At 30.1% G+C, this 24215-nt stretch overlaps 1 protein-coding gene across 7 annotated transcripts in view; it reads left to right on the forward strand.

Annotated features, from left to right (window-relative positions):
• LOC142333132 (sphingomyelin phosphodiesterase) overlaps positions 1-24215 on the forward strand; it is a 217670-nt gene that overhangs the window by 100567 nt on the left and 92888 nt on the right. The window lies entirely within an intron of this gene.

The raw sequence follows: 24215 nt of genomic DNA on the forward strand, positions 1-24215 counted from the left end.
AAATTTGACTCTGTGAAGAAGCCAAACCATTTCACTCCTTATTCTCTCTAGTAAGCCAGGCGTGGGAAGTTGTTTATTCTTGGGAATGATTATACCATTTTTATGTTGGATTAACTACAACCATTAACAACTTATGGTACTCAACATAGGGCCCTAGGAGAAGAGTTAAACTTTTAAGCTCTCTGTAAATTCCAGAAAAGTTTAACAACATTGATGACAACCTTTCAGTAATTTTCTATTTAATCATTATTGATTACATTAGTAATATTATTATTAATAATACCACATTACGGTTGTAATATTATTACGATTTTTCTTCTTTGTAGTATTATAACTGTAAACTAATGATATTAAGCATTTTAAAAGATATCTGTCTAATTGTTAATAAAATAAACGGAATAATAATTGTGGAGAAATTACCATGTTCGATAAGAGGGCAATGTGCCACCACACAGCGATGACATTCTCGCATTGTCCAGTCCATAACAATGAGAAGAATCCCGTTGATTGTAAAATTCCCTTTCTTCACGATTTCCTTCTTACATTTTTAATCCAAATACATAGGTAAATACACCAAAATATTATTTTTAAAATAATCGATGAATATTCTAACGTGTATGAACTAGAATGTAGTGCTTTCAACAAAAATTAATAGCAGTTGTAAAATAATTAAGATAATTTATTGAAACCAATGTACTATTAACTAAACAGATTAGAATAAATCTTTTTAATGGACTGAGATGACGCGCCGAAAAGATAATGAATTGAGTGTATTTTTTCGTACTCAAAAAATGCATTTCAGAATTAGCATTAAAAAAAAAATTATTTTATTATGACCAGCGAAAAGTTGATATGATCTTGCTAAAATCGGATTATTCAGTTTTTCATTATAAATCTTCTAACCTAGATCTGCGTTAAGTCTTGAATAGATGTACTTTTCTTTAATTCAGCGATAATAATCCTACTTTTTGCGCGCTATATCGTTGGTAATGATTTTACAATTCACTTGATAATAATGGAAGAAGATGATCGTGGATTATCTTATATAATCGCCGATTACTTTCCTGCTAAACTACGCAACATTATTTAATTATTGAAAATAAACTGAAGCAAAACTAAAGAAAAATATCTTTTTGAACAATTTTTAAATCTAAATCGGTGTGAAACGCCTAAAAAAATCTATAAGTATGCCTAATTAACTAATCCTTTCTTATAATGAGATCTGCCGGTTTTGCGCGTACAGTTTTCAGATTATCGGTATACTTGTACAAATAGTTATTTTGTTGAGAATGATTATTTTTAACAATTAAAAAAAAAAAATGTTTGTTTTAATATTTCACTAAGGAAATGTGTAATGTATTAAAAATAATCATTTTTGATTTGCGGATGAAATGGCTGGTATATTTTTAAACAAAAATGATGGGTTAATGTTTCGCAACAGTGAAGGCGATATTCAAGAAACCTTCCCAACAAAAAAATTAGCTAGTTTCTTGTTTTATGACTAATAGCTAACCACAAACAGGCTAACCTTTTACGCAGTCGTTTACATTCCACTGTTAATAAATAACGCAGCTAAACGTAATAATTATTTTTCCCAATTACACTTCCGTATCGACTAATGTTTTCTTTATTTTTTAACGGAATATTACATTTTATTAAATAAAACAATTCTTTTTGTTCCTTTGCTTAATTCTAATTATAGACATAATTAATGGTCATTATATAGAACAGTGTATGTAAAATTACTAGTGTATGTAAAATATATGATTACTCATACGTGTTTTTTTTTTGTACTTATCTAGTTTTATTAAGGTCAGTCTATCGTTGAATTTAACGTAGCATTATTTTTTCTTAAATAGCCACGACAATAACAAGTACGAATATTTGTTTGACTGTTAAAACAGTCATTTTACGTTTTAAAGGTTATTTTTACACCGATATGTGATTTTCTTAAAAAAAAAAAAAAAAAAAATAATCCCTGGAGTCTTCTTGACTGTTTATCATTCCATCGGGACAAAATGTTCTAGTTGCTAGTTCTGTTATAAGTCGAACACTGCAAATTTAACTTTTTTTTTTGTTAGTTTTTCATTAATAATTTTTATTGGCTGAAGAACTTGTAAATGACGTCATATCGTAAAAAAGGCCTTTTCTTTTAGACTTTTTTTTTAGTTACATCTGTACTTTCGGCTGTACCTTTTCCTTAATTATTATTAAATAATATAGTAGTATAATATAGTATAGTATAGTAATAATGGAGATGAGAAGAAGATCTCAGGAGTAGGCAATTAAAAAAAAAAAAATTTTAGTTTCTTCTTGAACTTGCATCTCTGAACGAAATTAATTAAATTAAATACTTGAATAAAGTAAAATGTTAACTTTAACTTTGTTTTTCATTAAAAAAATATATATACGTGAATAAAATTTAGTACTACATTGTTATTTTTAAGATTTATATATATACATATGTAAATAAATATGTAATATATATATATATATATACACACACACACGCGCGCGAGATCTGTAAGTAATGAAACTGGTTCAGAAAAACCTTTTATTTCCAATCCAATTATACATGGACTTGAAATTACCTTCGAAATAGTTCCCTTGGGAAGCCACGCAATGCTTCAAACGATTCTCCCACGCTTCATAGCAGTGTTGGAACTCAGAAATCGGAATGTCCTTCAGATGGTCGGTTACATTTTATTTTATGTTTTCTACTGTTCCAAAATGGCGTCCTTTGAGGTGTTTTTTAAAAGTCTGGAACTGAAAAATGTCGCAGGGACTCAAGACAGGTTAATAAGGTGGTTGAGGAACTACAGGAATGTTTTTCTTTGCCAAAAACTCATTAATTGAGAATGCAGTGTGACACGGTGCATTGTCTTTGATGACTGGTCTCACGCGGGCAACTCTTTTCCACAGTCCTTCAAGAATTTCTCCGTAAACATACTGATTTACAGTTTGTCCTGTAGACAAAAACTCCAAAAGTCTCTGATTCGCTCAACATGGTCGTCACATTTTGACGTTAACGGTTTTCTAGAGCGTGGATCGTCCGCAGCTGATTCCCGGCCATCTGAAAATGATTTAAACCACCTAAAAACTTGGGCTCGTGACAGAGCGTCATCTTCATACGCTTTCTTCAACTTTTAAAAAGTTTTAGTTGCATTCTCACTGAGTTTAACAGAAAACTTGATTGCACAACGTTGCTCATAATTAGTATCACCCATTTTTGTAACGCACAACAAAAACTAGTTTCACGAAAAGTTTGTTTACGTCTCACGTGGCAACAATAGACCAAAAAAAATTAATACCTAATATAAACCAGCTGTTCATATAACCATATGTTTACTAGTAACTTTACAGTGTTGCCACTTTGACTGCCGAAAAAACTAGCCTCATTATTTTATTTACAGACCTCTTGTGTATATATATATATAAAACTTAAAAAATACAAATTTGTAGTTTGGTAATATTTATTTCTATTAAAAAATAATTCAAATTTTGTCGAGATAATGCGACGCACCTTTTCTATATCTTTGTTATTTTCAAGTATTAAAATTGTATGTTAAATCGTCACACTTTATCGCGGTTTCTGCCCAGTTGTCCTGTAGATATCTAAGATCTGTTTTCTACTTTTCTAATTGCCTATCAAAGATTTTCGATTAATTATTCAAAACGTAATACGCACTAAATGATATTTATTAACAATGCTCCGTACGTTAAATAATTTTCTCACTTGAATCTGTTTATTTTTGATTGGTGAAATTACACAGGTGTTTTGAAGCTTGTACGTGGAATGGAATGACATTTTTTAGCGTATGATAAATGCAATACTTAACCGGGATTGGAACCCGAGACCTCCGAATGAAAGGCCGAGACGCTACCATTCTGCCACAGAGATCGGCATTATTCTATTCTTTTTTTATATTTTAGACTGTAATCAGCTGCTGAAAGTAAGAATCTCATTTAGTCTTCTACCTATTAAGCATTCTAACGGTAATACTGCACCGACCTCTTATTTAAAAAAGTTTACTTTTTATTTATTACGATTTTTTATAGTCGATATTAAAATACAGTATAAATCGAATTTCCTTTCCATACCTTCATGTTTTATTACTAAAAATTAGTTTATATTATGTATACGTAATTTTTTAATTATAGAGTTTTTTTTTTTAATTTGTTTTGTTTTTAATATAAACTTAATATAATTTTCATTCAATATTTTATAATCTTTCCTTTAATTATTTCACTGTAATAAGCTTCACAACGTATCCCATGCCAAAATATTCAGAATAGTCTTTCATTATACAGATGAACATGGAATATCCAGCAAACGATTTTTTCTGTAAATAGACGCGGTTGTAACCCGTGGTAGTTATTAATGTATTACCCTCTTGCAATTAAATAGAAAGGTTCTACATACCGATTATTTTAGTATTTACATACAATTAAAACGGAAAATTGAAATGAAAAATAATTTTATAATATATTTTTATTCTAAGAGAAAATGTTATTGATTTATTTCAAATTCATATTGGTAGTCGATAAAAAAGACATTTTTGTTTGTTGTAATAAAATGGATTAAATTATATTAGTCGCTTTATGTCTTTTCCGATATGTTTGAAGCTTAATAACTGGCTTATTAATATAATTGTAAAGAAAAATAATAAGTGTTTGTAACATTTTTGTTAATTTTATTTTATTAATGAGATTTAGCTTTAAAAAAAGTCAAAAAAGAAGCAAAAGAGAAGAGTCTTCGCGTTTTATAGCGCAAAACGCGGGAATGTTTTTAAAAATATATCTTGTTAACTGCCTAGTACGACCAAAACACAAACCTTTCACATAAATAATAATTTTTTCTTAATGCGGTCACCCAGTTTGCGCGTTTTTAGACCAGCAGGTTTTTTTTTTATCCGAATTTACTCAAGTAATAAGATTTCAATCATGGATGTTTGTTTTTAAATATATTATTAAGGGAACCTGGTACCTTATATCTCGGTAATGTTATTTTTTCTAACTTTTAAGACCACTTATCTCAGGATACAATAGGAATTCAGCAGGGAAATTTTGCACAGTTGTTTTGAGGTCTTTCTTTTAGCTGCTGAGTTTTTTTTATACTTTTACTACAAATATTTTTTCACTTACAATTTTTATTCAATTTTCCTTTTTTTGAAGCTAATTTTTTTACAAAAAGTTATGTATCTAAAAAAAATGTAGATCATTAGGTGTTAAAAAACTCAGTATCTGTGTCTTGCGTACACAAACACACTTCAAAATTTCATTTTCCTACTGTAAGCGGTTTGTCAGATAATGGGTCTTATGTTTATAAAACAGCATTTTTGGAAAACGATTAAAAACATCACTTACTACAGGTCAGTGCATCCCAGCACCATATTGTGCATTTTCTGGGTCTTCTTCATCATGCTTATATTATGGTCGAGTACTTTTTCAGTTTTTTCTTAGTTCCATATTGATAAAATATTTTTGCTTCCGTATCAGCACTTTTTATTCTTTGATACTCCACTGTTTTTAACGCGTACAACATGTTTTCACTTGGTTCCATTCCAAACTTTTGAATAACTTTAACACGTCCTGTATTCCCATCATTGTATTTTAAGGCAGCAACATAAACACTATAATATAAAGCTTTCAACCCGACAAAAACAGATGTTTATACTCTAGACCGTAAAAATTGTTATAAGATTCATTGGGGCATTGCATAAGACCTTGGAAACGTTTTCTTAGAACAATAATATCAGCAAGATTTTGAAAAATCGGTTTTATTGTGGCTATCAGTTTAGGTGTAGGTGATTTATGTGATTATTGTTTTTTATTTATTTTAGGTAGTTTATATTTACACCACGTAAATACAACCTTCCTTTTCATTTTTCCTGTTTAGCCTCTGGGAATTTCCGTCAGGTATTACTTCAGAGAATGAATGTGAATGATATGTATGAGTGTAAGTGAACTGTAGTCTGATACAGTCTCAAGTCGACCAGTTCTGAGATGTGTGGTTAATTGAAACCCAACCACCAAAGAACACCGGTATCCAAAATCTAGTATTCAGATCCGTATAAAAGTAACTGCCTTTACTAGGACTTGAACGCTGGAACTCTCGACTTTTAAATTAGCTGATTTGCGAAGACGCGTTCCCCACTAGACCAACCCGGTGAGTTATGTAAATACAACCTAGCCGATGAAAACGTTTCACATGGCCATAGCCCATCTGAAGGGGTTTCATTTGTGAAGATTTTATGAATATAAATAGCACGCTTCGTATCTTTTATACTATGTGTATTTTTTACTTCCTTATACGAAGTAAAGGAAGTAGTATGATCACGAGAAATGTCAGTTTCCAGATTTCAACGAAAATATCCATTTTAACTATCACTGAATCTATTTTGACTAGTTTCGGCGTAACGTCTGTACGTACGTATGTATATATTTATATGTATCTACGCATGTATCTTGCATTAACTCAAAAACAATTAGCCGTAGGATGTTGAAATTTTGGATTTAGGCTGCTGTAACATCTAGTTGTGCACCACCTTCTCTTTTGATTGCAATCGACAACCAAAACTGTCCAAAAAGCTCAAAATCCAAAAAAATTGGATTTTGGGTCTTTTCTTAACTGCAGTAATAAGCTCTCATTGAGAGTTTTTTTAAAGATATATCATAAGTGGTACTTATTTTTATTGGCTTCCAGAATTATAGCCAAATAAAATTTTAACTTTGGGGAAAGCACATCGGTTCGAATGTGCTTCATCTCCTTTTTTTAACTTTTTTTTTAATTTTTGTATTGATTTACTAACCAATGAGATTAACCTCTCATTGTAAAAGATTTTACGATGAATAATGATTCAATAACAAAAAAAATAATATGAAAAATTATCAGAAGTTTTTAATGAAATAAATTTTATGTACTTTTAATTTTAAAAAAAATGTGTAAATGTAATTTAATAGGCGTACAGAAGTAATGTGTTGTCCACATCAGATTGTTTCTTATAGCAACACCATAGTAGTCCTGGATTTCATTGGTAAGTTCATCTGTCAGTTGACCCTATTCTGAAATTTTTTTATCATCTTCTAACAAAATATTCTTCAAGTCTCGGCGGAGTTTTCGCAATCGTGAGTCCATCCGCTTCTGTATACGACCAAAATTTCAAATTTAACTAAAACTGATAATATTTCCTTATATAAACGCTAAATCTCCCTTTCATATCTTTTTTTTCCTGTTTAGCTTCCATCACCGTCAGGTATTACTTCAGAGGATGAATGTGGTTGGTTCCCTTTCATATTTAGACAGGGCCAACAAAAAACAAATAATCTTTAAAAAATCTTCAAACTTCGGATTTTTCGGTGAGTAGTGCTTAAAAAAAAATTAATTTTCTCACTACAAATATTAATTCTGCTTTTGTATTGTTTTATACGCATAAAATAACGTTTGAAAAAGCAAAAATACAAAAAAAAAAAATCGAATAAAAAAACAAGGTACCAGAAAGTGCCCTTAAAAAGTTATGAATTCGTTTTGATAATCTGATGAATACAATTGGTATAGTACTTAAAAATTAATCCTTATTTTTATGGACAGAATATTATTAAAAATTAAATCTATTAAATAATTGTGAGATTAAAAAGATTTGTCATAGAATTGGAAAGGAATGGAGATAGCATCAGATAATTTTTTATTTTATTTTTGATGAAATTCGCTACAGAAACTCGAAGCTTTTGTTCGTAAGAATATGAAATGTAATTTTTGTAGTACATGTATGCCATACCTGACAGGGATTCAAACCCAGGACCTCCGGATGAAAGGCCGAGATGCTACCACTCGCGCCACGGAGACCAGCCAATTTCAATCAATATCTTTTTATTTTTCTTAAAATCAAACCACAGCTTATTTTAGTAATTTGTTTATTGCATTTAGTTAATAAATCTTAAAAATATATTAAGTTCTTCTTGTATTTATTTTTTTAATTTTTATACTAATAATTTTAGTTTCTAGGTTAATGTAATTAAAATTTATCTTAATAAGTGAAAAGTTACTTTAATAACTTTACTTTTATAATGAAATAGATTATTGCATTTTCAAATCATCAGCAATTATGTAGTTAATGGACTATAGTATAATTAAGAATCTGTGCGCATAATAAAAGAAAGTTTTCCGTGTCTCTGTTAAGTAATCACACTACTATACAACTTATACATTTTTAATGAACATTTAAGGTCGATTTGGTCTTGGCCCTGATTCATACATTCGCTGTTTTACATATCAGGTGTGTGTGGCGAACAATGTAACTTTCCTGATTGTTAAAATACTTTGTAAAAAATAAAAAGATGTCTTGACGTTCCTTCTGAATTAAAATTATGGTTTTTTTTTTTTCATTTGAGTTTAATATTTAATAAGACAAAAATGAAAAGAAAATTAATATGCATAAAATTGGGAACACTTATTAACATTTGGTTATTTTTTCTGGTTATGTTTATACTGCACACGGCATATGATAATGAGTTTATATAATATTATTCGGCAATATGATTATGTCAGTTCCATTTGCAGACAGAGTAAATAAAAGTTTGGTTGTGAAATCGTGTAGAAAACTATACGATTTCTAAAGGAGGATTCCCTTACGTGATAATAGTTTTAAAAGCTTTTAGAATGCTAACCGAATTATATTCTTAATTTTTTTTCCAAACAACGAGAGTGAAATATAATAACGTGCCAAAAATCACCTTTCTACTTTTTTTTTACTGAGGGGGACATAAAATATCAAGAAATGTAAAAAGTGGTTTAATTCTGTTCATTTGTGTGTCCGTTTGGTTTAATAACTAGGGATTTCCTGGACCAAACATCTTCAGATTTGGCGTGGTGTGGGGCATTGATGTAAATAATTTTTTTCAGTCTGAATCTCAAAGGGATGGAGTGATGGCATAATCTCAGATTATTTTCCGGAAAAGTTTAGCCAAGCTTTACTATTTTTTTTTTTTTGAACCAACGTACGATACCCGGCATGACTCATGATTGAGAAATCGATTGTACCTTAAACGCAAAGTAAAAAAAAAAAAAAAAAAAAAAAAAATCGAAATTACAGACTGAATGATGATTATTTAAATTAGTGATTGACAAAGAATGTAAAAAAATTTCAGGACATGTTCTGTTGGTGAAAATAAAGAAGAAAGTACAGAGTTTCGGAAACACTTCGTTAGCGATTGTCGGTTGGCGAAACTTTCTCCCTGATTTCTGCGCCTTCGGTAAATTAAGCCAGATTATAATTATTGTGATTTAAATTAATAGAAAATTTAGTGGTTTTGTAAGAAATATGTGATGAAAAATATAGCTCCATGATTGAACATGTTAATTTTCTTTTGTTTTAATAAACTTCGAAATTCGTTTGAATTTAGTTCCTGTGGACTTCATTCATACCATTTTACTCAGAATAAAATTCTCTGGAAATTTTGTTTAAAACCTTTTTGTGTTTATTACCCATTTAGTAACATTATTTACGCCAAACATAAAACAGTATGGTTTTCGACCCCAATATTTTGTTTTTTACCTCAGATTCTCTAAACTATAGAAAATACAATTCTAGGAGCTATATTTTTCTATTTTTCAGGTGAGATTTCTTACAAAACCCCTAAATCTAACTCTGAATTTGGATCCCAAGAATCTCTTGCTTAATTTTACCGAATGCGCAGAAGTGTGGGCGAAATCTTTCGCCAGCCGACACTCGCTAACGAAACGTTTTCGAATCTTTGTGTATATGAACTTTCTTCTTTATTTTCATCATCAAAACATGTCCTGAAAATTTGTTACATTCTTCCTGAATATCGACATGAGCTTATTTAACCGAATTTTTTATGAAATATGCAAAATTTTCTCTTCACGTTTTCACCGAATTTGTTATATACATAATGCATATCGTCCGATACAAATTAAATTTGAACCGACTGAAAAATAACGTTTTAAAAATTAAAACTTTTAAACTTCTTTTTGGAAAATTGAAACATTAAAAAAATAATAACAACAATAATTATGCATGATCTTCCCAAAACATAACTTAAAAAACATTTTAGATTATTTTGTTTGATAAGAAAAAGCTTTATGTTACTGGATATTAAAAAATTAAGGAAAGCTTAAAAAAATTAATACCGAACGAATGAAAAAATGTTACAAGGCAGTATTGTATTAAATAACAAATATTATAGGATAATACAATGATAAGGATGTTTACATAAAAAAAGAGAATTGCATACGAAATTTGGCATTGTATCGAGAACAATAAAATTAAAATGTTATCTTTATCATATAATGATAATATTTTCATCTTTGTCATGTAATCAGTGTTAGTAGCGCAACGGTAATGGCATACGTTACGAGGGCTTTGGAAAGAAATATATACATACTGAATACTTTGGAGATAAGTGGGTGGTGCTAATGTAAACTTTTTAGTCATATGTTGCTCAATAAATTCATTGAATGAATTAAATATCTAAAAATGTGATTAGTTGAAACATTATAAATTTTATTTAAAGATTACCATTTTCTTATAATTGCTAATTTTTGTAATTTTCAGATTCGTTTACTTACCACTTCAGAAATAAATTTGTGATGATAATCGTAATACTTATTTCCAGATCGTTTAATTTATTTATCTGTGTGCTTTATATAGGCTAAGCATCACTAAATGTTTGTATAATTGTGTTAAAAGAATTTCACTTTATATTGTCGGATTAAGTTGCTTTTTATTGTAATTTCGCCGTTAATTGAAGTTTACAGCGGGCGTTTTTGTATTCCGTTTCAAATTTTTAATATTAAATTTTGAATTTATATAACAAAATTTTCGTCGGTAAATTAATTATAAATTTAATCTGTAACTTAAAAGAATTCTCGAATGTATGTATGTACAAGTTGGTTTGATAAAAATAAAACTATAGCTTCGTATCTTTTGATACTAAACATTTTTCATTTTCATCGAGGTTTTTTCATTTTCTATCGAGGAGAAAATATTGGAAGGTAGCATTTTTTTTTTTTTGTACAACTAATAATCTTATTAACTGTTACGATAAAACTAAATTTGAGGAATGAAATTATCTTTAAGAAGACAATACCCAGCATCAGTATTGCTCCCAACAAAAAAAAAATTATTTAAATATGTATTAAATTAAAGAAAAATACTGAAAAAACTATAAAAAAACGATAAAGTAGAAAACTGTGATAAACTACATATGATTAAGTTATAACGTACGAAGTAATACTCTATGAAGAGCCTTAATTTTAATAATTGAAACGAAAGGTATGAGTTATTCAGTGTATCTTAAAGAATCCCACCGGGTTGGTCTAGTGGTGGAACTCGTCATCGCAAATCAGCTGCTTTCAAAGTCGAGAGTTCTACGGTTAAAATTCTAGTAAAGGCAGTTACTTTATACGAATTTAAATACTAGATCGTGAATATCGGTGTTCTTTGGTGGTTGGTTTCAATTAACCACACATCACAGGAATGGTTGACCTGAGACTGTTACAAGAATACAATTCATTTACATAGATATTTATCATCCTCTGAAGCAAATACTTACAGTGGTTCCGGAGGCTAAATAGAAAAAAGGAAAGAAAAAGGAAGAGTGTGTCTTAAAGAAGGATCAAGTAAGTTGAATCGTTCGACTTAGAATAATTTTCACTGCTGTCTTATAAGACTGAGTGCAAAAGTTTCAAAATTGTTTTTCAATTCCAGTTCGGTATTTCATAATGCGAAGTCGAATTTCTCTTGCCCTTTATACATGTTTCTCGTTTTATTTACGTGCGCCATTTGTAACGTATGTGCGCCATGTGAAACGTCTGTGATTTTTCTCAATACTTTTTACTTGACCCGCCAGATAATTGCACTGTTAGATTTACTCGCTGATTCCCAAAGTTGCATTCCAGAATTCCTTATATTTCGGTACAGCTATAACATTAGATGTAATCTTTTGTCCGTCATCCGATATAGATCTCATAATTTTAATCCTAATCTCTTTTTTATAGATTTCGAATATCTTAACTGTGTTAACCGATGGTCAAAATGGATTCCTGAATATTTCAATTCACCACAATGGAATATTTGTCGTTTACAGTAATGACCGACAACAAACAAACAAGACTTGCCTCCACATTTTCATAATGATTGATACGTGTCTTTTTGAAAGCATTAACAAATAAATTTCTCACTGTGTTTCTCTGATGTAACCGATTTTTTTAATTTGATGTATAATTTTAACAACAATTTACTTTTATAGGAGTTCGTTTTTAACATTATTGTGGGTTTAAGCTTGCTTCATTAGGTATTTTAAATAATTTGTTGTAATAATAACAATAATAATAATTTTAATTATATACTTACCAATCAGTTTTATGAAAATTATTGGTGTTTCTATTTGTTTGTTTTTAAATAAAATTTTAATTTGTTGTTATTCAACATGTATTGAATATATGATCTTAAAACATACCATATACTCGTAATACGAATATCATATACTCGTAATTCATTTCAAGTTTTCAGTTCTCATTCAATTATCAAAAAATACCTAATATGTTCAATCCAAAGTCAATAAACTAATGTAAAATAATTGCAGTCAGTAGCATGGATTTAAAAAAATGCACACTATTTTAAAAGTTATACTGCACTTGGAAATTTGACAGGCTGGTATTCAGCACGTTTACGACTGAAATGGCGAGTTCAGTACAACCTAACGTTAAAATAACAAACTGTAATGAAATATCAAAATAATTTATAATAAAAAAAAAAAAATTAAACATTTTGTAAATATAATCTTCTTTCATGTACCCATATAACCTCACTCGTATATAAATAACATATTATTCGGTATTGAAAGGAAAAAATGAACCATCATCCTTTGTCTTCTTCCTTCATGTATAATATTAAAAACTGTTTATTTTTTATTATTATATTATAGAAATTATAAACTGCTTGTTCAGTTACTTGTAGTTCTTGCACAGTAATTCTTGTACATTTGTTATAAATTTAACAAATTGAACTTTACAACGAAACTTAATTAATAAAATTAAAGTAATCTCAATTATAAATGGTTGTGAAACGTTTAGCCAACATAAAAAAATAATCTTAATTTTATCAGCGATGTAAAATTACTCTGGAAAATACAGCCGCTCTGGATGTTAACTATCGAGTAAGTACTTTTGTTGTATCCCATCCTTTATTTAAAGTTATTTTTTAACTATAGTGTACAACAAAATTAATATTTAAAAAGTTATATATACAAGAGAATATACCAGGCGGTTTCTCAGCGAGGCCTAACCCTAGAAATGAGCTGATTGCTATTAATGATCGCCAATTTCTTTTAATGAAATATCGTTATAAATATAACTATAATTTTATCCTTATAAACTATTGTTAAATCGTTCTGCTTAATTACTGGAAAATTTATTAAAAATCGGAAGACGTGTTTAGCTGTAACTTCGTTCCAAACTTCTAAAATGAATTTTGATGATAAGAAAATATCGTTGCTCAAAGTGGTCGAGATCACCATTGTTCTGCGTAGTAGTACTTCGTCCAAATTTTTACTGTTCAGTTAGGAGAATTTTTTTTTTTATGTAAAAAAAACTTTTATTGAATCTAATACAGATTATTTTTAGGTTAAAAAAGGAGAAAATTTCGATTCATATATTGTCTGATGTTTATCAGATTTTATCTGATAAAACTCAACATTTTGTTATTTTATTGAAAGAAAAAAGTGTAAATTTATGTAGTACGATGCTTTTTCCGTGCATTTCAGTTAGAGATTTTATCAAACTCAGATTAATTTACCCTTATATTTTTTGGTATTTTATTAGTTGAATTGAATAGAATTTCTGTATATAGTTCGTCGAAGATTTTCGTGCGAATCTATCGTAAACTTTTATAGCGTTCTATTAAAGTCAGCCGTACAATTTCCATGAGCTGTGCTATGCCAAGAAACCAAATAATTGGTCCGATTTGAAGACAAGCAGGGTACTCCAGAAAGTTTAAAGTTTTCGTTTTTTTGTTTTACGGTTGAATGAATAAAAGTGGAGTTATTATTATAACAGAATAAGGCTCGTCCATCAGACATTGCTCAAAGAATTTTTCTGGAGAAGAACGATTGACCTCAACAAGTCGGTGGCCTCTCCCCAACCTTGATCTTTCAACTCTGGTTTTTTCTTTAGTCCTTCTTAAAGAATAGTTGATATCGTGCTGACCTGAATAATCTAGAAGACTTTAGAAGCCGTGTTTCTGAAGGGACGACTGTACATTGATTCTGTTATATTAATAACACTAATTTGAAATCAAAGGACTCATTAAACAAAGGGACTCATATTTGTAGGGACACTAATTACGACTACATTTATAATGTTTTTTTTTTAATTTTACTTTAAACAATCGATTGATTTCAGTTTTCTTTCAAATAGAAACATGTTTTTGTAGTAAAAAATTTGAGTTACAAATTTTTATAATAAAGTTTAACATTTATAATAAAGTTCTGCTCGTTTTAATAACCATTTTTATATTTGAATAAGGTCGGATCAAGACAACTAAAATTCTATGTTCGAGTGAGCTGTTTAGTTTATGATGAAATATGAAAATGCGATACATTAATGTAAGATAAAGACTTTTAATTAAATCTTACTTTATATTCAGACACGTTCTGAATTTTAAAATTGGTACGTTATTATACAGAGACGTGCTATTCTAAAACTGTTTATTTAATGTGGTAGTAGTTATATGACGGTTTGTTAGTGTTCTGATTATATGTTTACGAATAAATCTTATTTATTTCAAATATTTGATGAAAATGTTTACATTTCATGAAATATTAGCGTTAAATACGGTAAGATAGAATAGAGTTGATGCATCAAACGATTTTCCATATCGGGACAGTCAGAGAAAAAAATTTCGGCTACATTTAATATTAAGTGTAAAAACCGTCGATAATCAGAAATAATTTTATCATCTATGTATTTAATACATAGGGCACTTATCGTGGCATTTAAAGCCATATAGAATAAAAAGTATCATAGAAGGTTAAAAAAATATCGGTTATATAAAATAAATAGCGTAAATAGAATAAAAAGCTTGCATAATTGCTTATTAATAGAAGTTGGATTCGTTTTGTTGTAACGTAAAGATTGGATAGTGTCTGAAATTGTACCGAATTCGTCTTAAAAATATTTGAAAGAAGAGTAGACAGCTTAGATGTTCAGATAGGTTTTGAAAGGTAGTAGTCGATGAATATGGAATAATCGGAAAGCAGATATATTGACGCAGAGTAAAGGTATTGTTAGCTTATTTTATTTATAAAGGCACATATAATCTTATGATCGGTGTATATTATAAAAATGGATCGAGCCGAAAGCAGTGATAAATGAATTATTAAGAAAGAAGTTTTGTCCGGAGCGAAAATAGACGTACGAGGTTATTTGGGTATTTCGATTATGGGAGTGAAAAGATAAAAAAAGTTGTTAATGCCTGAGAAAAAATTTTGAATGTTATTGTGATAGTGGCTAGGGACATTATGCATTATTACAATAGTAATAATTAGCATTATTACTATTTAATATGGTACCTGAAACTATTTCTATTGATAATTAATTAGCATTGAATATTTATTTTTTGTTATACATTATTACAATAGATGATTTACACATTTAATTATAGTTTAATGTAATTATATTTACATTACATGTAAAATATAATGCATGTTTAAAATTGTTTAAAGATTTTTAAGTAAACCTTTACGATCGCTATCCGAAGATATATCTTGATATGCGTTCTAATTTTTCTCTGTAAGTTGATCGTTGTTAGTTTCACGTCTGTAAATAAAATGCACGTGTTTCCGCTCGTGCGTTAGCTTCATCTTCAGAAATATATAAAAGCACGAATATATTTATTTCAAGAAAACTACTCGAGAAAGGAAGTATCATTCGATACTGAATTTAAATAGAATTGCTTACGACACAACTTTCATTAAATTCGATTTTCTCTCTATGTACTTCGTGCTCTTTTTAAATTATGCTTTTGTCATAAAACATGTTGCACATGATTGCGTGCTACTCTGAATTTTATGCATGAAGCTTAATATCTGATGTATCAGACTGCAGTTAGTATTGCCATAGTTTTCTTTACTATATTAAAATATCGTGGCAGGACGTAATAATATCAGATAGTAAATATTTTACTGTCATAATTGTCAAAATGACATAATTCTGTAAATATTGTATTGTATTGTTTTATTCGCCTATTTGTGTAATCGAACGATTGTAAATAGAGTTCTATCGCTCTAAATCTTACGTTTGTTTAAGCATCGAAATTTTGTCCGGAATGACGGTTGTAAAAATAGCTTGCGCGTCGTACATGGATTCTAAGGTTTCGCATTCATAATTTAATCATTAAACATATGTATATATTAAACCAATATATGCAAAATTGTGTAATGCAAACCGCTTTGTTTTGATTACGAAGCTATTTGTTCATTCTTAGGGAGATATGAAATAAACAAACTGCGAGTGTGGAAGTGCGTGTATATATAGTACATTATTGTACGCGCCGAGCTGTTGTAACATGTATATCATTAATTTATGAAAAAGAAACGATTATTCCCTAGATAAAACTGGGAATGCTGACCGGATATCGGTTACTTTCGAAATGCCATTAACAGTCATTGAATGTGTAGGCGCAAAGAGTGTACGAACTGCCGGTTACGAAAAACAGTGATGCTGACGATACTTTCGGAAGGGAAAATATTATCCCCATATATAATTTTTAAAAGAAAACATCTACCGAAAGGTGAAAGATTTCCATTCGATATTGTCGTAAGAGCACGAGAAAAGAGATGGATAAATAATAAAATTAGGAGATGAAGACTGAATTAGTGGATTGAATGCGTCTGGAAGAGCCGACCAGGCGCTTTATTACGAAAACGTTCCGTACTTGTAATGAACAGTTTAGAGATCATGCGACCTACGTAAAGCGAAGAATGATTACTGGAAACTATGATCAGGTTTATTATTCCCGATGGAATGACATCTATTCTTCAATCTCTAGATCTGCGACCATTAAAATTCAAACTCCTTGAACACTGTACAGTCTAGATGGCCAACACGAGTTTTTTTGGAAAACCGAAAGGCGGAAAATTACCGTGATATTGTCAACAATCTTATAACATCTTATAAAAATTTAGGTTGTAATATATCCTGAAAAGTTCACTTTCTGCATCCGCACCTAGATTTCTTCCCGTAAAATCTTGGCGCAGTGAGCGATGAGCACGGGGAACACTTTCATCAGGAGACAAGCGCTTATCAAGAAACGCTATCAACGCCTTGATAGCGCTTTTCTAACAATTATCAAGGCAAACGGAATCCTAATATGCTGGTCGATTAATGTTGGACCGTCAAGAGAGACGTTCCATAGGCGAAATAAAGTAGAAAATCGTTATTTCTTACTTTCTAAGCGAGTCAAATATTTGAATATTGTGTAGTTAAGAATACAGAAAATATTAAAATGTTTGAAATTATAAATTCCTTTCTCTCGGAAACCTTGCGTAATGGGGAAAAGCCGATCCCCATTTAAATTCAGGAGAAGAAATACTATCAGAATCACATATTTCTCTTCCTGAGACAAAAAAAAATTCTTTTTTTTCTCCAGTGTTATTTAAAAACGACTTTTAAGCTATATTATATTTTATTTGCTGAAAAGATGTATAATTAAAGACAAACATAGCTAACAAGGATAAAGAAATTATTAAAACGAAAATGTTGATAAATATTTTTTATCAAAAATATACTTTGAAACTTCCGTTTGATACATCTTGAGTAATATTTTCAATAGGTCTGTTTAAATAAAAATAATTATCTTTTTCACCAATCCAAAGAAAATGTTGTTCTTAAATAACGAAAAATAAAAGCGTGTAGTGCTTATCGTTGCAGATAATGAAAAGAGAATTAATATGGATTTATCAAATATATTTTTAAGTCGCTTCGATTACTATCGGTATTAGACTGTTAGGGATCGACTCAGTATAAATTTTTTAAATCTTAACTGAGAATCGAATCCGGGACCTTAGTGCAGCAGGGCAAGCTACTTCACTACGCCTCCCAAACGGTCAATATTATTTTTCAACGAATTATTTAGCCATACATTTGTATATAACGATGATAATTCTACGCTTTTACTTTTAGTCAATAAACAAACAGTATTTTGTTAAAAAAAAGTTTTTTATTTTCATTGAATTTTAAATAAGAGTGAATGTTCTTAAAAAAAAGTTATATTTTTACTTTTAACTTTTAATAATAAGTTTTAATAAACATTATTCTACATCATCGTATTTGCCATTTCCAATGTCGTACGTAATGTGTATTTCTTCTGAATGATTCACTTCAAGATTTATTTTACTATAGTTTTACTATCATAGAATTAATTTTATGTCAGTAGTAATTAATTATATTATCTACTAGAATGAACATATGCGCAAAAAAAATTCAAGTGAATTGAATAATAGGAAAAGAATGAAAAAATTGATTGCATCCGGAAGAACAGTAAGTGTTAGCTGATTAGAGACGTTGAAAAACCCTACATTAAAAAAAAAAATAATTCACAGAAGTAGTCTATGTATGGATGGCTTTCTTTTAAAATTAACATATATGTTTTGTTTGCAGTAATTTATTCATTATAATCAAAAGCTTGAGGATAATTAATAAGTTGTATGAGCCCAGATACTAATTAATGCGTGGTAATGTAAACTAATAAAAGGCAGAATTTTTAACAGATTAGAATGTAAATAATACGATATTATATTGTTTTTTTTTTTTTTTTCAGTGTATATAATGCAATTGTAAATAATATAATTGCTAACTGCTAAATATAATTATAAATATAAATAATACATCTATTACTTCTTTTATTGGGATTTTTATTTACGTGAATACAAATAAAGATTACACAATCTTTTTTAATTACAAAATTAATTCGTATAAAAAACAAACATTAAGTGAAAATATAGAAGAAAAAGCTATTATATTAATTTACAAATTTTATTAGTCGGCGAGTATGATTTATACGTTGCTATGTATACCTCTCTTCTATACAATGTGTAAGGAATAATTACTAATCAAGGTTTTGTTTCCAATTACCTCTCCCCTTCATGATAATGACTGTTTTAAGTAAATACTGTTCATATTTTCTTCTTCGACTCGTGAAGAAATGTATAATTTTTACTTTTTTTTAACTTTCAAAATTAACTGTTTCAAAGTGGAATCAAGTGTTCGAAAATATTGACAAAATTTGTAAGGAGATTTCCACGAAGATCGAGGGCACCACTACGGTCCTGACGGGGTGGAGTGGCAGGAGGGTTAACGTCCTTGTCAAGGACGTGGATGTTCTAACTACTCAGGATGAGTTCATGACGGAATTTCGAAAGGTTACGGTGGAGTCAGTGTCGATAGACGTTCTGTCCGTGCAACCGGCTTACTGTGAGACGCAGGTGGTCACTGTGGCCGTGCCACCCATCCTGGCGGACAAATTACTGGCCGACGGACGTGTCCGTATTGGATGGGTGGCTTGCAGATTCATGAGACGCTCAGTTGACGACCTTTGTTTCCGCTGCTGGAAGCCGGGCTGTAGAGCCAATTCCTATACTGGGCCAGACCGTAGTGGCCACTGCTGTGACGAGGCCGGTCACCTGCGGAAGGACTGCCAGCGGCAGGCCCGGTGTCCTTCCTGAAGGTTGCATGGGGATGCACTCGGAGGGCGGGGATGTAAGACTTCACCTGCGCCATAAGATGCGAAGTCTGCTTGGCGCTGTTGGGTATCTGTGGGGGACAGCCCGTCCAGGAGGGGTGGGAGGATCCGGCGTCCCACAATCAATGATTGGCCGGGGACTCCATCGCTGCACCTTCGGGGAGGGATTGTAAGACCATAATCCCGGTGGGGGATCCCTTTGGGGGTTCCTAATTAGAGGCGTGGCACGCAAATAGACTATGTTCCGGCTACCTGGTTGGGACTTTAGTTCTACCGAGGTAGCTTGAGGAGATGGCACCCCCCGGAGCTGGGTTTATGCTTGGTTGCGGATTCGGCTTCGGGGGGGAGGCTGGGAAAATAAAGATATAAAAAAAAATTATCTAATGCTTTTTATCCCTAAGGCTCTATTTATTTGGAGGGTGGGGTTAAAAAGCTCTGGTGTTATCATCACCTGGGTATGATATTTGTTTTAACAAAGATGTAATTGCATTTTTCTTCCTTGTACGAAGTAAAGAAAGTATTGTGATCGTGAAAAATCTCGGTTTTCAGATTTCAACAGAAATATCCATTTTGATTAGTTTCGGCGTGACGTCTGTACATACGTATGTGCGTATGGATCTCGCATAACTAAAAAACGATTAGCTCTAGGATGTTGAAATTTTGAATTTAGAACTGTTGTAACATCTAGTTGTGCATCTACCCTTTTGATTGCAATTGACTGAACCTGAAATGTCCAAAAAAGCCCAAAATCCAAAAACAAAAATTGGATTATGGACTTTTTCTTAACTGCAGTAATAACCCCTCATTGAGAGCTTTTCAACCATATATCATAAGTGGTACTTATTTTCATCGGTTCCAGAGTTGTAGCGAAATAAAATTTTAATTAATGAAATATTTGGATCTTACAAGGGGAAGGCACATTGGTCCGAACTCGACTTCATCTCCTTTTTTTAATTTTTTTTTTTTAATTTATATATATATTAATTTATTAATAATTATTAACTTCTGATTGTAAAAAGAATTTACAATAAATAATAATTCAATAATAATAATAAAAAACCACTGATGTAGACACCACATGACTTCCTTGTACGCCTTTTAAATTACATATACACATTTTTTTTAAAATGAAAAGTACATAAAATTTTATTTCATTAATAACTTCTGATATGTTTTCATTTTTTCTTTTCTTGTAAATTAAAAGGATTTGTAAATTATTAAATTGTTCTAGATTAAACCTCTTTTAGATTATATTTAATCAGTGAAAGTAGTAGTCGACTTCAAATGTTATCGAGTTGTGTTCAATAGTTTTTTTTGTCTTACTTTCTAGTTTTCTTTCTTTTAATTAATATAAGTCGCTGGATTTCAAGATTTCGATTGTAAGTTTACATTTAATTATTGAAAAATACTTTCTTTTTATATTGATAAACGTTACTATTAACACTATTTTCCTTTAAAGCTCCAACTTTGTAAATGAATCTCTATTTCTTGATGCAGACTGTTTAAAGAAAACTTTAAGAAGTGAAAAAAAATACCGACCCTTCACGGTAATTTTAGCGGGCAATTTTTTTTGTTTTTAAATAGTCGACAAACTTGATTTTTTCAGAATGAAATAAAATCTATCACCACAAATGATTATTTTTTCTGAAAACGTGTCATGATATTTTTTGCATAATGTTTGATGGTGGTTGGGAATAAAATTACATAACATTAAATATGTGTAAGAGCTGGCCTCCGTGGCGCGACTAGTAGCGTCTCGGCCTTTCACCCAGAGGTCCCGGGTTCGAAACCCGGTCAGGCATGGCATTTTCACACACGCTACAAATAACTTATCTCATCCTCTGAAGCAATAGCTATCGGTGGACCCGGAGGTTAAACAAGAAAAAAAAAATATATATATATGTATATGTATGTAGGAAAGCAATGCTACATAACATAATGACTACATAAAGCGTTTGCTTGGTTTGTCTATAAATTTATGAATTTCTTGTAGGTTATTATTTAAATAATCAGTAAATAGGGTAAAGAGGTACGAGAAAAATTAGAAATTTGAAAAGTAGAAATTTGTTCACAGAATTATGTAATAAAATTATATAAAAAAATAGAATATTGAAGATCAGGGGTCAGGTAATTTATTTTAGAATGTAGAGCGTAAAATCTGAAAAGGTGAGATACTGATCTAAGTTTATAAACAGATAATTAAGGATGAAGGATGGGATGGATATAAGAGATATATTTTAATTAAATAAATAAGCGCAACATATGAATTGTAGTCCATTAAACTTTTTAAATTTCTGATTTTACGGAATAGTTCGTAAATTTCTGTATAATCAATTCAAAATAGCAAAAATTCAAATAGCAAATTTTCAAGCAATAATGTTAAACTATTACTATATATGATTTTTAACGCTCTTATCTGTTGTATGAATCTTTTTTTTGTTTCCTTGTAATTCAAGAATGTATACCACTTGAAAGTCCTAAACGTCAATTTTAGAGTAATATGACAGTTTCAGCATACATTTTACCTACGTCATAAGATTTAGACTTTCTTTTTTCAATAGTTTGAGAACAATTATACAAATTTTAAATTATAAATGTCATGAAATTCTTCTATGAAAATTGAAGTTCTAACAGATTAATTGGTTGTCTAGAGTTCTTTAACAAAATAATTAAAATTTCAGTTTTTATCAGAAAAAGTGTTAAGTATTATTAAAAAAGAAGAAATTTCCTACAATAATAATAATTACAGATAAGTATTATTTATTATTACGACGTATTTTTTTGGTTTCATCTCCGGGTCTACCGTTATGGATTGCTTCAGAGGATGAGATGAATGATTTGTAACGTGTGTGAAAATGCCATGTCTGACCGGGATTCGAACCCGGGCCTTCTGGATGAAAGGTCGAGACGCTACCACTCGCGCCACGGAGGCCGGCTTATTATTATTACGACTTAGAAATACACAGTGTCCTTGACAGACGGGCACTTCAAAGGAAAGTTATTTGGTAAAAATAATTTTTGATTTTGGATTACTCACCTAATCTTCCAATTGTTTGAACTGTTCTATATGTTTTCTTAGCAACAATGAACCCATTTTTACCAGTTGAATAATCAGGATATCGCTTTTAGACACTACTCTACTTTGTAGAACGTTTTTTAAATTTTCTACATCTGTTTTTTCAAATAATTGTTATTACAAGTAAACTAACTTTTTTAAAACTGTTTTTGTGAAAACTTTAAATTTATTAATCAATAAAAAAATTACTGCAGGAAAATTTAAGCTATTTGTTTTGAACGTTTAAGTTTTTTTTTTAACTGACAACTGAATCTAATTAGGTAGAATATTCTTTTTAATAAAAATTATGAAAATGTTTTTTTTTTCAAAATTAATGTGGAATACTGTAAAGGATACATAAAAGTTAAATCAACTTTTTGTTTTGTTATTAAATTTTAATTTTTGACACATAAAGCCCACCTGAGGTGCAAGAGGTAATTGTGTTCATTACACGTACAGTTCTTATGGGGAGTGAAGGTGTATTGTGCAACTGGCACGGTTCATTTGTTACGCTTTATCAAGGGTGTTATTGTAATCTGTGGCTTGTCCCTTATTTCAGAGCACTTAAAGGAAGTTTTGATATAGATTTGCTGTGATTTGTGAATGGATGATTATATATAACAGCAAAAAATCTGTTACTAGTAGGGGTAAGTAATGCAGGGAAAGATCTGCTGAAAATTTTATTCCCGTAAAAGAGAAAGAAAATAGATCCAGAAATTACGTGTGCATTTATTTTTTTAAGAAAATTCTGGTTGATTTATTTCCTTTTTATCTATCTAGGATCGATGATACTATCCATATCGTCCACACGTGTTGTTAATTTTAAATAAATAAGTATGATGGGGGTCAATGAATTGGCCCGTATCCATTACGTTGCAATAGAAAGAAGGCAAGAATAAAAGTACAGACGCGCACCACGATGATGATTTATTTACATGTGTTTAACATAATAAAAACTGGATACGCCGTTTGCCTAACGTTTTGTAATACATAATTACGAAATTTCAAATACTGGTTGAACGCTACTAGAAAACGGATATTATGTAATTTTTTTAAATTTATTTGTTTACAAAAGTTAAGATTATACTTTTTAATATTGCTAACGTAAAAAGGTGAAATCGCTGGTTAAATGATTTTATTTTTTCTCTTTTATTGTAATAATAATGTTGTAATGGTAATTGAAAGGTTTCATAGTTGCATCCGTTGAATGTTTAATATCGTCCTATGTAATTTTTTTGTCAGTTATAATTTATTTTTGTCACGTATAATGATATGTTTACGTATAAAATACGTAAACTGTTAGTTTTGTGCATACTTAAAATTCTTTCATCGGTTATGATTATTTCGTAAAACAAATTATTTATAGTTATAAAACGAATTTTGTGAACAATAAATTGTAT

This window comes from Lycorma delicatula, chromosome 1 (assembly GCF_047948215.1).
Source record: "Lycorma delicatula isolate Av1 chromosome 1, ASM4794821v1, whole genome shotgun sequence".
Taxonomy (NCBI): Eukaryota; Metazoa; Arthropoda; class Insecta; order Hemiptera; family Fulgoridae; genus Lycorma; species Lycorma delicatula.